The sequence below is a fragment of the Pipra filicauda genome, unplaced genomic scaffold, assembly GCF_003945595.2.
Source record: "Pipra filicauda isolate LSUMZ 115617 unplaced genomic scaffold, ASM394559v2 scaffold112_size3218982_pilon, whole genome shotgun sequence".
NCBI classification, from domain to species: Eukaryota; Metazoa; Chordata; class Aves; order Passeriformes; family Pipridae; genus Pipra; species Pipra filicauda.
In genome coordinates, this window is record NW_024103574.1 from 576535 (window position 1) to 590808 (window position 14274).

The following is a 14274-nucleotide window of genomic DNA, read 5'->3' on the forward strand; positions in this document are numbered from 1 at the left end:
TCCTTCATCCCTAATTTTATGATAAATTAATTAGCTGTATTCAGCTTTGGGGTTTTTTTGTTTTTTGTTTATTTTTTCCCCATGCCTTTTCTTTTACCTTCTCTCCCTGTTAGTCCCTTTAAATATTCAGGTGTGTAATGCCTTCCTGACCACAAACGTCATTCAGAAGGGAAACAGAAGTTAAAAACCTGACATCACTTTGAAGTTCATTCATGGTGTGGGTGTAAACCAGACCCAGCTTTAACAACACAACATACTTTCTCCTGTGGCTGCCTCTCTTTCTGGTAGTGGAAAGAGGACAACATTATCTTTTTCCAGAGCATCATCATCATGAATCCTTGTGAGTAGCAGTGATGGTCCTGGAGTGCAGTGCCAGGGTGATCTTTAAAGGTGTAAAGCCGTGCCTGCCCGTGAAGAAAGGAGGCTGCACTCTGACCTCTGGCGATGGCAGGGACCAACCCCAAGGTGAAGCCCGAGCTCTCTGCCGTGAGCTAGCCCGCCGGCACTGCACGGCACGGCCCCTCCGAGAGCTCCGCGTTCCCCCCGCACCGAGCCAGCCCGGGGCAGGGCGGGCTCGCCGGAGCGCCAGCGCTGCCCTTTCCCCGCCACTCCCCTCGCACAGCACCCGGGTGCCTCCTGCCGACCGGCCGCTCCCAGGGCCCTTCCCAAGGGTCCATCCCCACGCGCGACCTGGTGGCCGTGGCCTCCCAGCGCCCGCTCGGGTCGTGTCCCCGCAGTGCGCTCCGCCGGGGCCGGGCGGTGGCCGGGCGGTGTCCGGAGGGTGTCCAGGCGGTGTCCGGGCAGTGTCCGGGCGGTGTCCGGAGGGTGTCCCGCCGTCCCGCAGTGGCACCTGCTGCCAGGGCCGGGCAGCGCCGCCACCCCGGGCAGTCCGTGGTTTAAACGCCGTTTGCCAGCGACGGGGACCGTTTGTTGCACTCGACCCATGACCCGCTGGTGGGATCAGGATTGCGAACCTGATGCCTTCGTTCCAGCGGGATTCTGCCTGCCTGAGGACCTGGCCCGTTAAGCGAAAGGACGAACGCCTGCAGAAACACCTTCCTGCAGGCACAGCAGGCGGCTGTGCAGCACTCACTGGGGTGGTGTGCATGGAGCCCTGACCCAGGTCAGAGAACAGCTGTAGCCTGAGGAGAGTTCACTTCCCAAGCCTGATCATCTTCAAAGTATCTTTGCAGTAATAGAAAGGAAATATTTCTCCTTTGCAGTTTTTACTTCACTCATGATGCAAGAGTGACCTCATGAAAAAAAGAATATTTTCTTAGGGCTAGGTAGCAGCCGTTTTATGAAAAGTATTGGAAGACACCAGTGAAAGGCTGCAGTCATCTCTGGCAGATTTCAGAGCATGACAGAAAGTCTGTTACTAGTTCCCTTTGTTCTTCCAGATAAGTTATTCATAACCACGGCTCCCATGGCAGGTCCTGAGCCCATTTCGGCCAGGCTGCTCCCTGTGGTGGTGGCCAGCCCCAGCTGTTGTGTTACCATGAGGCCGTGACTGCACTGTTTAATAATTTTGCTTTTGTCTTCTTTTGCAGAGCTGTTAAAACCAGCAGTTAGCCAAGTGAGCAGAACAAGACCGGGAATGCTAAACATGGCACCCTCAAAATCATATGAGCAAAGCGCTTGTTTATCCTCACACCTTGGGAACAGCCTACTAGCGCAGGTGATGGATGATAAAGGATGGGGTGCAGGGCCTAGAGCTTGCTGGGGAGTCTGGGAAGGACCAAGGTTCCCTGGCTGGATGAGCTCCCTGCCTCACGTGTGCTGCAGGGGGTGGCCTCCTTCCTTCCCCATTTCCTGCAAGAGAAGGTAGGATGCTGGGTAAGGATGTAAGGGGGGGAAAAGGAACATGTTAGTGAGCATCTTCCAAAGACATATTTCATTTGCTTTGAAGATCTGTTCTCTCTTTTCTGTTAAGGCATATGGAAATTGGCTGTATTGTGGGCTGCAGTCATGTGGATGTTGGGTTTTCTGTTATGACTAAGGATTCAATACTGTGTAGCACCCTGTAATGTGGTCTGATAGGACATCTTCAGTTTACCACTGTAGACAAGTTTCTTTGATTGCTTTGTGACTGGTGCAATTGGAAACATATTCCAAACACAATGATGGGAAGAAAAGGAGGCCTATATTTCCCTTCAGTGCTCTCCTTCTGTGATCTATCTGGATCATGTACCCATGCAGTTTTCTGTGGTTCTTTTGCATACAGCTACCCCCTGAGTGAAGTAAAAATCTCTCTGCTTTCTTGACATAATAGAAGCTATTCCTTCAAGGCATGGGGCTTTCCAGGTTAGTAATAAAAGTATCATTGTGTTTCTTAAAGGTAGAGCTTCTGCAAGAGTAGTTCATAAACAACAGTGTCATGGGATGTTTTCAGAGCAACTGAAGGTCTGCTCCACTTCCACAGAGTCTTGCTGTTGACAATATCCTGCTTCACCTTCAGATGTTATTCCAGCAGAAGAGATGTGTCTCGTGGTCCTGTGTCACATCTGCAAGCCCTTTGGGCTGCTGATCCTTGTCCTTTGTGAAGCTGTGCCAGGCACTGATTTATCAGCGATCCAGTAAAATGCTGCATCCTACCTTAAAACTCCTGAAGACAGAAAACAAATTCATAAGCTTTGGTCTGCAGGTGTCAACACACAAACCTGCCTGCACAGGTGGGAGAGTTCAATCCTGTCCATCGGTTGCATTCCGTGCTTTCAAAGACCTGCGTCAGCATTTTTCAAGCCTGTACACACTTGAATTGGAACAGGAAGAAAACATCCACAAAACTCAAGTGAATGAACTGGTCAAAAAGTCTTGAAAGAGCAAAGTGGAGATCCAGCAAATGTGTATGTCTGATCCAGTCTACCCTTTCCATACACTACTGATACCATGTTCTAAAAATTTTTGTACCACTCTGAGCAAAGATCCAGCTGTGGTGTCCAAACCAGGTGAGATCTGGCAGGTTGGCATCCCAGGGGCCCATGTACCACACCACTGTAACGTGCACTGCACTTCAACAGCAGATTTTGTATTAGCTTTGAGACAAACTGCAAACTACAGTATGGCCATGGATTTGCTCCTGAGAACAGAACAAGCTTGTCCATGGGTATAGTGACTTGTAGCTCTTTTCCAAATGATCCAGCTCTAGGAAAGGAAAATATAAGGGTCTTGCACTGATGTGAGCTTAATGATTTGGAGATTTGGCTGTACTTAATGGCTCTGCCAAATGAGTGGAAAGACCACCTCTGCTCTGCTTCTGCTCCTCCTGTTCTTTCTAGGACCAAAAAGGAGGTGAGGGCACAGCCTACCTCCTGTATGCAGGCAAGTGAAAGGGGAGGAGAGCATCCTGTTTTGCTTGTGTCTGCCACAGCCTGGAAACCAGCAGTGTGGAGTTCATCTTGTCCTTCCCCCTCTCCAAACCCAGCAAACCAGGCAATATTTCTCAGACACTTTCTACTCACCTAGATTTAGGAAATTGACAGAGGAATAAGTAACACAAAAAGAGCACAACGGGTCTGAATTTAAGGGATCTTCACCTTTCCCCATCCTCAGTTTCTCAAGTTGAGACTTCATCTCAGTTCATTACATGCTTAAAGCAGAGATCAGCTCTTCCTTCTTGTTCATGCAGTGCTGGGAAAACTGGTTGTACTTTTGTTCAGAGAAGAATAAACAGCAACCACTGACATGGTCAGCTTGTTTCTACCATCATCACTGATTCAGTCTGTCAACTGCTTTTGCTGCTTATTTGTTGGCAAAGACACTCAAACCAAAGGTCCTTTGGGAGACACAAAGACAATAGAAGGAAACATTTGCCTGATGTCTGATGTTACCACAAAGAGCTGGCCAGTGCACATAAGAATATTGGACTTATGATGGAAAATTTAATGGGAAAATGGAATAGGACTTGTGCTTCTCAGTGCCTATCTGCTCCCTGACATATGGTCCAACTCTGGCTGAAATCAGCCTTTTTCAGCACAGTAGTACCTCTACAGCTGAAAGGCTTTGGGGCTCAGCTAGGCCAGGGTACTAGTCACAGCACCTCCCCTAGTCATTCCTTGTTTTCTATTCCCAATCCCATCGTGTCATCCAGACTTCCAGAAATAGACAGCTGTTCCCATTTGAGTAGTCCTGATGTGGAGTACAATTTAAACCCAAGACACCAACCTTCTAATCCTTCAGGGAGTTTTTCCTTAGCTGCATTTTGGGTCTTCCCTCTTGCACCAGAAACATCCTAGTCCAGACACAAGCTGCAACTATTCTGTGCAGCTGCTTCTTGTTATCAAAAGAGTTCCTGTCTATTTGTGAAATGAAAGCTAGTTATAAAAGAAGAGAAAAATCTACGCCAAGTGGATTCCCTGGGGTTGGGCATGAGGCTGTGGGACTGTCTTAAACCCGAGGAGGTTAATTTTTGGTTATGCAAACAAGCTCTGGATGGAAAATGTTGCCTGCTGAGGCTTGCTACTCTCACCACAACTAATGTGTAGAAACTTGGTGTATGTGGAGGTTGTGTCTGGGAAGTATTGTGATGGACCACTGTCAGTGCAGGAAACCTACAAAAAGTGGCATGGTCACTGGTCTGTCAGGCTGTTTTCAGTGGATTTATTATAGATTTAGTAACATTTCATTGTTATTTTATATATATTCAGCTTTACTAGTTAGTCATCCAAGCAAAGGGGTTTGCAATGGAAGCTATTGCAGCTAAGGAGGACAATGTATATGAGTACCAGCAGAGCTCATGCCACAACAGCTCCAAGCATAGGGTTGTGTAATTTGAAAGGGAGAGTACCTGTCTCTCACCCTCTGTTGCACTAACTTGAACTTGTTTTGCAGTGGAACTCATACAAAAAAGATACGTATGGTTGTTTTTGAAGTGTAAAGACAAAAGAACCTGTTGATAGCACAAGGACAAAGGCACAAACACACTAGAAAGGGTGGGCAAGAAGAGTTTAAGGACAGGTTCAACAACACATTTAGATGGGAAGAAGACATTCTGCAGTAAACACAGGCAAGACAAACTGTTCTGTATAGGGGAGTGGGGGAAAGTGTGGGGGGGTGGGGAGTCGAGGGTAACAGCACAGAGACAAGGTTTTTTTCCTGAGGTTTGGAACTAAAGGAGAGAAACTTGGTATAGGGAAAACCAGTAATATAGAGGTGCCAGTCTCCTCTAGGCCAGTATTGCTACAAAATGCTGTTTGGAAACTAGATAGATATGAGAAGCTTTCTCAAATACTGGGAATCAGGAAAGAGATGGTCACAAAACTAGCTTCAAATGTATTCAGGATGCTGTTCAAATGGACAGGAGGTTACAGAGCTGGAAATCTGGAGTCCAAATGTATGGATAACAGGATAGCACAGTGTGCAAAAAGCACATGAAAAAACACTGCAAACAAGCTTAAAAAAGACTTGGTAATGTATTGATCTCTGAGTCCAGAGGTGTCACTACAAAATAATGAAGTGTCACCTCACTTTTCCTAACTTGAGAACACACATGCAAATTACTCCAGGCTGCATTAACAAGCATGTGTGGACCTGAGACTATAGAAATGTATAACACATGCCAACCTAGCAGCCAAATGTGGGCTCAAAAGTCACAGAGGGTAGGGGAAGACTCCATTAAGCTATGAGACCTTCTTGTTAAGAGATGAGCAAAATCGGGAAGCACAAGAAAACTGTTAACGTTTTGCTGAGTTCTCAGATCTGAGTCTGTTACATTAATGTTTGAAGTAAAATAACATGATTTTATAATATGTTTCCAACTAGTCATTTGACAGCTTTCCGCAGATGGTCTGCAGTATGCATAAAAATATAATACAAGTGGAAAATTTTTTGCCTTTATAGCATCCTTATGTGCTCTCTCATGTGCACACCTCCTGCACTCCTGCAGTGACAGTTTTAAATGTTACAATTTTGTGACCACGGGTGATTTTGTGGTGGTGAGACAAGGCTGGAGAAGTGGAGGCAGAAGAAACGGAGCAAGAAAGAGTGATATTCCAAAAAGGAAAACAGAGTCCCTTGGACACGCAAGGGACTTGCAAGGAAAAGCAAGGGGGTCAGTGAAGATGGTGTTAGCAGTTTATATAGGAAAGGGTAGGAGTTGGCTGAGATGCAAGGTGGAGAAACACCCATCAGGAGTGGGGACCAGCACACTGTAGATGTGAAGCCTTTTGGCAGAGGACATGGTCTCCAGAAGGTCGCCCAGGAGACATTTGTGTCCTTCACATGGGAGGAAGGAGTAGACAGAGGTGGTGGAGACTCCCATGTGGAGAGGGCCGGCCACAGATGTAGCAAAGAAGGATGAACAGTGTGCCTGGGATGGGCACACTGGGACACCAGCATCCTGCTCCATGGGTACGTGTGGAAAGAAAAGTGGTGGCAGAGAGGAAAAGCAATTCCATGAGACAGGAAGGAATACGACTTCAAAGGGAATTTGCAGTAAATGGCATCAGAAGTAGTGAGACAGCCAGGAGGATGGGGACGGAGAAGTGAGAGGCTGTGAAACTTACCGGTGCAAGCACTGGGATAAAGGTACAGACCAGGGTTGTTAGGCTGAGGGTGGAGTTAGCTGTGGTGCTGGCTGGAATCTCCCATTCAGAGGACAAGAAGAAAGGTGGGGAAAGGTGAGATTTGGGGACAAGGATTGGTTATAATGTGCTTACCTTGGAGGGCTTGATGAAGGGGCCTGAATGAAAGTGAGATTTTGGAGAGGTAAAGGATTGAGTATGGCTAAAGGAACAAACTCTTAGGAGGTAGGAGGAGACACAGTTTCTGAGGTATTTGGATAATCAAGAGCAGAGAATGGGAAATGCTGTTGACTGTGTAAGAGCCAGGGAGGGTGCAGGAGAGGGGCAAGACTGGCTCAGACACAGGAGGAGAACTGGGAGAGAAGATGGAGCAAGAGGCGCTAGGGAAGAGCACAGAAGATGTCACTGGTAGGAAGATAGAGGAGGGAAAGGGTACAGCAGTGCAACAAAGCTTTGTGTGGCTGAGGAGTGCAAGAGAAAAGTGGGTGGGAGTCAGAAAGCAGAGTTAGTGTGAGGGTGGAAAGGATGGAGAGATGGAATTATTCCAAGGTGGGAGGGAAGGGGAGAGACAAATGAATAGGCAAATTATAACTAATGCAAGAATTAGCTGCTACAGCAGTAACTGAATTGTCACCCAAAGAAAGAGGATGAGGCAGGGAGTCTGTGAGCGAGAGGGTGGTATGATCAGGCTGGCAGAGGAGCAGAGGGGGGCTGAGCCCAGTGGGGGGGCAGAGGCAGCTGGCAGGGAGCAGCAGGAACAGATGCTGGGGCTGCTGTTCCTATGGAAACACACGAAGTTTAATGCAACAAGTGTAGCAAAGTGGCAGCGTTAGCAGGGGGCTGCTCAGTTCATTTCCATGTCATGCTCCTCAGGGTGGGAGTGGAGCCATGCACCATCCCCGGGTACCAAGGCAGCAGAGCTCAGCCTTCAGCCCCTGCAGAAACCAGCACAAGTTACTATCATGTTTTGAGGCCAGGCACCCTCACTGCTGAGAAATGGATGTCTTGTGCTCTGTTTCCTCAATCCTAGGCATCTCAAAGCCCAACAGAGGGAGAGCTGCTGAGCATATTGCCAGCAGCAGGGTCTGTGCATGCTATGAGGGGGCAGCTCTGCAGCATGGGGCCTCCGCAGGGGGCGATGGAGGAGCGGGCATCCTCCCTCCCATCCCTTGTGCCCATGTGCCACGGGGCTGGGGGCTTAAATCCCCCATGCCCTGGCTCACCGTGGCCTGGGGCAACTGGCACATAACCTCCAGGCACCTGCAGTGTGCGGGGCTGTCATACTACGAGGCCAGCCCTCCTTACACCAGGCAGAAAAAGCATGTGTTTTTCATAGGCTGGGGCCTTATCATTGTGTGTCATTAATTTTTGGCAGAATTTTCCCTTCCTCTCCTATAGTATCTCCTGTATTTAATTGCTTTGGGTCTGCAGCTACTCTGCAGCATTATGCTCATGTGCTACGCTAAACAGCTGGAGACAAAGGCCAATTCTTCTGTTCAAGGAAGTCGTCTCCTAACGCGCTGACAGAGAGACCATCCCTGCAGTGTGTCGAGCAAGGATGCTGCTCCTTTTCCCTTTACGAGGAGACAGCTGTTAGGAGGAGGCTGACCCTGACAGGCCATGCTGTCCGGGCTGCTCCCACTCCAGGAGCCGCCTGTCTGCGCAGATCTGCCAGCCGCGCTTGGCAGTGCAGCTGCATCCGACAGCAGAGGGAGCTCCGGGAAAGGAAGAGGAGCAGGCTAAGCCCGGCAGGAGCAGCCCCGGGAAGGAGGGAGACCGGCAGGGCTTGAGCAGAGATAACTGCAGACGGCTTTGCTGCACTAGGTAAGGAGCTTTTAACAGCATAAAGGGATGAGGGGGAACGGGGCCTGAGAGAGGGAGTAGTTGGAAAGCAGCCACCATGGAAACGAAATGCCAGAAAATCTGTAGGTATAAGAAGACAAGAAGGAGACACGAAAAAGAAGTGTCTGGGTGCTCTTTCTCTTGTAAGATTTAAGACTTAGGCTAACTTCAGGGTATCTGGTGCTAAATAGCTGTTAGGAGGAGGAGCGTATCTTAGTTACTTGGAGAGTGTTTTCAGGGTATCTAAATGCTAAAAAGGTCTGGCTCCATTTTTTTCCCGAGGAGAATACCCCGTGTTGAACACAGTTCTCAAGTCGAATTAATTTCAGAAAGTTTCAGTGACATTTTGAGAAACTCTAGTGCCATGAATTCACACCAGCATCAAAGCAAAGCATTGAATATGCCTTTGTGGCAGTGTAAATGCACCCGTTGGAAGTCGATGGCCATTTCTGTCACACTGGGGATGACAGCAATACCAACCAGCCACATCACAGCCCCTACAAAGCCAGAGCGTGGATATGATTCTCTAGCCACAGAGTCTGAGCAAGAAAATAAATATTCTGGTCTTCTCATCCCTTGTTCCCCGTGGTCCTGGGTGCAGCACAAGAATGGGCATGATTCATTCTACAGTCTCCGGGCAACCCAGGGGAAAACTGCCTGCTAATTTCAGTTTTTGATGTCAGAACGTATAATTAACCTGACAAAGCAAAATGTTATTTTGGGTTAAGGCGTGATCAGACCTTCCTTCTCTCTCTACCTATTTCCAAATGGTGATAAAAAAACTTGAAGGTATTTGAGGCTGGGGGAGATATATGTTTTGTGGTGGCTATACGATTTTGGCAGTGTCCTGTAATACATAAAAATATTACCGGTGCTTTCCCCAATTAATTTGTATTCAAGGTAAACACAGAGAAACAGAATGATTTGGACATCACAGTAACCTTCTTCCCTGTCACTGCATGTGTCCAATACTCTTCCCTTATATAAGTCTTTGGAACAGGAGATGAGGCAGGTTTTAAATAAGTGTGCTGACTGCCACAGTGGCTGTGGATAGGAATCACAGGAATACTTGGAATCTTTAAGGTGTGTAATGTTAGAGTGGATAGTGTGATGCTAGATTGACAGTGGATATTTAATTGTAGAAGCTTTAGCGACTGGAATACTTTGGTTTACTGTCATTGTATTTGGAAAAGTATCGAGAAGAGGATTTCAGAGGTGAAGTTATATCATGTTGTTGTTATGTTTTCCCTTGGGTAGAATCTCTAGAATGGAGCGATTGATTTTGTTTGATCTAAAATTTGTACACATAACTAGCAGAATATGCTGCAGTTAATGTGAAAAGATTAATATAATTTCAAGCAAAATCAACTTCTTTTAGTGCTGTGCTGGCAAGCCTGGGTTCTGTAGGCTCCCAGGCACAAAAAGAAGCAGCCCTTTTGCAGTTCTTGAGGTGAGAAAAGAGCTCCAAGTCCCTCTGGGTCCCTGATTAAGGAGCTCCATTTTAAAATAAGAGTTCTATGCTCTTCTTCTACAGAGTGAATGGTGGTTTCTTTGCTCCATGGCAAAACAGGAGGGCAGAGAGAAGATTCAGCATGTAAGAAATTAATAATGTATTATTCCCTTATCCCTTTTTTTCTGCTGTTTTTGCCTAGTCTTCCTCAACTTTTGGTGGAGTTTTTCTATGATCTAGCTGGGTGAGTCCTTAATCTTCAGCCATTTGAATGACTGGAGATCAGTCATTTGCAGGCTCTGAGCATTTTGGTCCCACGTACGTTCCTTCTTTTTCCTCCTGCTGCTCAGAAATCTTTGTCCAGCTGTGCACCTCATTACGCCCTTGTGGCTAGGCTATTTTAAGAAAACTTCTTCTAAAGGAGTAACAAAATCAGCAAGCTCTAAGTATTGTACCTGTGTGATTGGGAAGTAAAGGTTAAGTGCTAGCACAGGTATAGCTCAGCACTCTGAAGATAACTGTTTTGCCATTTCTTTAAAGACCACCATTGTCCTAGATCCAGGTAGGGCACTTAGGGTTTGTGTCAAGCCATTTGCACATGGAGCCACAGCCATTTCACTGAGAAAACCACTTGAGATCTGAAGGGGGAAGAATAGCTTTCAGGCATGATTTGAAGAAAGAAATAACAGACTGATATGTCCCGGTGGAGGCAGGGAAATTGTTCTGGTGAGCAGGGCTGGACAAACTGACAGCTGAAAGCTTCTTTTGGTCTTACCCTGCTAATTCTGATTATGACAGGTTTTTAATTTTTATTTCCTATTCAGTCTTCATGCTTTTTTAGTGTTTGTGGAAACCATGGTGAGCAAAAGAGGTAGAGATAACAGAAGTAGTAAAGTGCAAAATTAGGAAAATAGGAAGAGCTAAGTAGATTAAGTGGACTAACACAAACTAACCCCCCCCTCCCAGCCCACTGGCTCTAAAGATCTGAAGGTACTCAACACTTCAGTGGTGGTTCTTCCCTGGTGCACTACTGAGCTGGGATCTGAGTATGAAGATGCTGTGTTAGCAGGCACTACATTTGACTGACACAGGCTCTATTTGGGTTGATCAAGCAATGCACAATCTTATTCCTGCTTCTGCCAAATTAAAGTCCTGCTCAGGCAAGCTGCAGGGGTGAAGGGCAGGTTTGCCTGCAGCACAGCTTCCTGCCTTCCTGCCATGCCTCCCTTCCATCTCATATGATGCTGTGTGTTTTGTGAATTTATAGTCCTTTATTGATAAGTACAGAATGAAACAGATTTGCCATCTGTTGATATATCCATTGGATGAAATGTGAGAACTCGTGAAAACTAGGTCTTCTGTGTAATCAGAAGCAGCCAGCATGTGTTGTTCCTTTGGTGAGCTGCAGCGTGATGACACGTGCTGCTTACAACAAACATCATCACGGCTGCTGCTCTCGTTTAAAAATACAAAGGTACTTGCTAAGAATAAGGCCTCATCCCCCAAATCTCTGTTCCGTGTTCAGACAGGCATACTGCACATTGGTGACTGCATTTGTATCATCACAAATTAAATAAGAACTCGTGAGCACACTGTGGAGTTCTGGACATAATTAAAAGGGGGAAGAAACTGCTGTTTATCTAAAACAGCCATTCTGATGATGATTAAGATATAGAGACCCCTTCTCTTTTCAGCACAAAGACAAGGTAAGGAGTGACTTTTTTCCAGCCAGGAAGTTCAGAAGCTGGGAGAGTCCTAGCTCTGGAGCAGAACACGCTGGCTCACAAGGCCTCCAAAGGTCACTGTGCTTGTAACACAGAGGCTGCTGTGCCAGATGTTTGAAAATAAGCATAACAGCGAAGTGTCTTCAGGAAAAGTGATAACACAGCATGGTAGGGACAAAGTTTTGCAATGCTTTTTATAGTAGAAAAACATGCTTTTTTGCTTCAGCATCTTTAATAGTAAAATGGTAGTTAAAGGAGGATTGTCTGACATAACTGAGTTGGACTTTTGAAAGCTTTGACATTGTATCCTGGTGATGGGGCAGACTGAGCTGCAGCAGTCTTGCAGTGCAGCATCACAGCCCTCAGGTGACAGGCTTTCTTCTCCTCTCTGGAAGAGCAGAGGCCCTGAACCCCTCACCCCATGGTTGACTCTCCATGCAACAGGCTCTCCACAGCCAGCTGTGGGCAAACGCAAAGGCGGCCCTTGCCAGCATCATCTGACTGCAGGGCAATGAAACAGCTGCCAACACATTGCCTAATTTTGCCTGGAAAGTCAGCCTCAGTGCTGCTGTGGCAGGGTGCGTAGTGCAGAGGGGGCACTAATGGGTGGGTGAGTGGATGGGAAGTGGCAGATCGGGGCTGACAAGTCTGACTGCAGCCCCAGCCCCATCTCCCTGCCTATGTCCTAGGTGAACACCACAGGTTGAACTGTTCAGCACTTAGAAACCCTTTTCTTGAGAACAGGTGGCCAGTAGCCAAGTGAAATGACTCATGCATCCTCCTCCTCATTTAAACTGGAGTCTTCCCCTTCAAGCTTTGCCCATTGCATGAAGCCAAATTGCCCTGTTTCTGGAGAGGGGAAAGCCGGTTCCCTGACTGTCTCTCTCTTCTATGTAGCCATCCACACTTCTTCCCAAGTAACTACCTCATTTACTTCTTAATCATAGAATCATAGAATAGTTTGGGTTGGAAGGGACCTTTAAAGGTCATCTTGTCCAATCTACAATATTAAGATTCCCCTTCATTTTAAATTTGCTTGGGAGAAAAATTTATCAGCCCACTTGAAGCCAGGACTGAAATACTTCCTAGTATGGAATTTCCGCACTGTTTTCCGAGAAACTGCTGGCACTCTCTATTTTTGGCACTATCTCTTCCTTATGTTCACCTTCTGCTGGTGTCCCTTTTACACCTGGCTCCCTTGGACTGAACTTGGACACCCACTGGACACTGTCAAGCAGGCATATCTGAGATGCAAAGGACAGCTGTTTGGGTGAAAAAGGAAAGAACTGGAAATCATGTCAGAATAAATTATCAGCTTTCAGCCTGGCCAAAGCCGTAACTCTGCTGGAGGGCTGATTTTTCTGAAATTTTTTAATTATATGCAAATGGGGACAATAATAAGGTTGAAAAATATGACATATTTGGCTAGTCAAGGTTATGGAATTTGAAAAATTGAAACTAAAATGCAGTTGTAAAAACAAACAGGATTAATTTATCCTGTGAGGCATATGGCTGCATTGCTGTTGCTTCTTGATGTAATCACTAATTCAGTCCTCTGAGCCATAGATCAAAATAACAATATTAGTTTATTTTAATTGTAAAGGGCCAACGTCAAAACCGTGCAAGCAGAAAGAAGCCATTTCCCCCCCACTGCCTCTGTTTTTCTGGCATCTCTTTTATCACATGAAGTAACTTGGAGCTGGCTGATTTGTACTTCTGCTGAAACAACCCTATAGACTATAGCAGGATAACAGAACAGCTGGGATGTATATTTGTCCTAAGTGGAGCTCTTTCAGGTTTTTAACTCCCCTCCTCTCTCTTCTGTCCCACCTCAGCATGTCTGAGGTGATCAGAGCCAGAAACAGCAATCGAGAAAGAGCTGCCCAAAAGCACTCAGACTTGAGCCCGGAGAAGACCAAACCCGAGACAGTGGGAGAGGTCTTTGCTAGAGAAGTTTGAAAGGGAGGAATGTAAAGAGTTTTAAATTAAAACTCCTTTGCATTACCTTTAAATACATATCAAAACAAGTAAAAAAGAAACCAAAACAAACAAGTAACCCAGCATATGTTCTGTAGGAGGTTAGTTCTTCACACTTGTGCTTGCCCAGTCAGAAAGGGAATCTTAATTGGATCTGTATCTGCCCAGTTCCAGGTGTCTTCTCTCTCAACTCCCCAGAGTTATTTGTTTGTTTTGCTGGTGTGCCTCAGCTTGGCAAAGTGTCTTGATTGCTAAGTGAATGTAGATTCAGCCAGCTCTGACCAGCTCTGGCATCTGAAAAAATCCTTTTTCTTCCGCTTGAATTTCTCTGCCAGCTGCCTTTGAGTCAGGATTTCCCAGCCAGCAGCTCTTGTTATTATCTGTTTTCACTTGCCTTGATGTTTACCAGATTGGACTGCTTTTATCTCTGTAAACTCTCCCTCACTGTGGAGCCCCAGGATTACACACCCTATGTGGCTTGGCCACTGGGTCAGAGCAGAAGTAAATAAATAGATAATAAATTCACCTTATTGAAGAAACAGTGAGGTCTAAAATGCTGGCCAAAAATAACGTAAGTGATGATGATCTCAGGGAAGAAAATAACCAAAAGGCCAAATGAAGATATTAAAAATCAAAGCTGAAAATAATTGACAGCTCATTAGACTAAATTTGAGCTCTGCTAAAATTCTTCACCAGATGAAAACTCTGGTATGAAAATAGTGCTGAACAGCTGAGAGCAGGACAAGCTGGCCTGATTTTC

General features: G+C 46.2%; 1 protein-coding gene and 1 long non-coding RNA gene across 2 annotated transcripts in view; both read left to right on the plus strand.

Moving 5' to 3' along the window:
* Window positions 1-1002: 1002 nt before the first annotated feature.
* On the plus strand, window positions 1003-1624 carry LOC113983305. Its single transcript, XR_003539050.2, has 2 exons — window positions 1003-1123; window positions 1551-1624. It is a non-coding gene; the product is annotated as an uncharacterized LOC113983305 (long non-coding RNA).
* A 6544-nt stretch (window positions 1625-8168) lies between these two features.
* Window positions 8169-14274, plus strand: part of LRRC8D (leucine rich repeat containing 8 VRAC subunit D) — a 56308-nt gene continuing 50202 nt past the window's right edge. The window contains exon 1 of the mRNA XM_027712362.2: window positions 8169-8345. The gene's annotated coding sequence lies outside the window, so the exon portion shown is untranslated. The remainder of the gene's footprint in view (window positions 8346-14274) is intronic.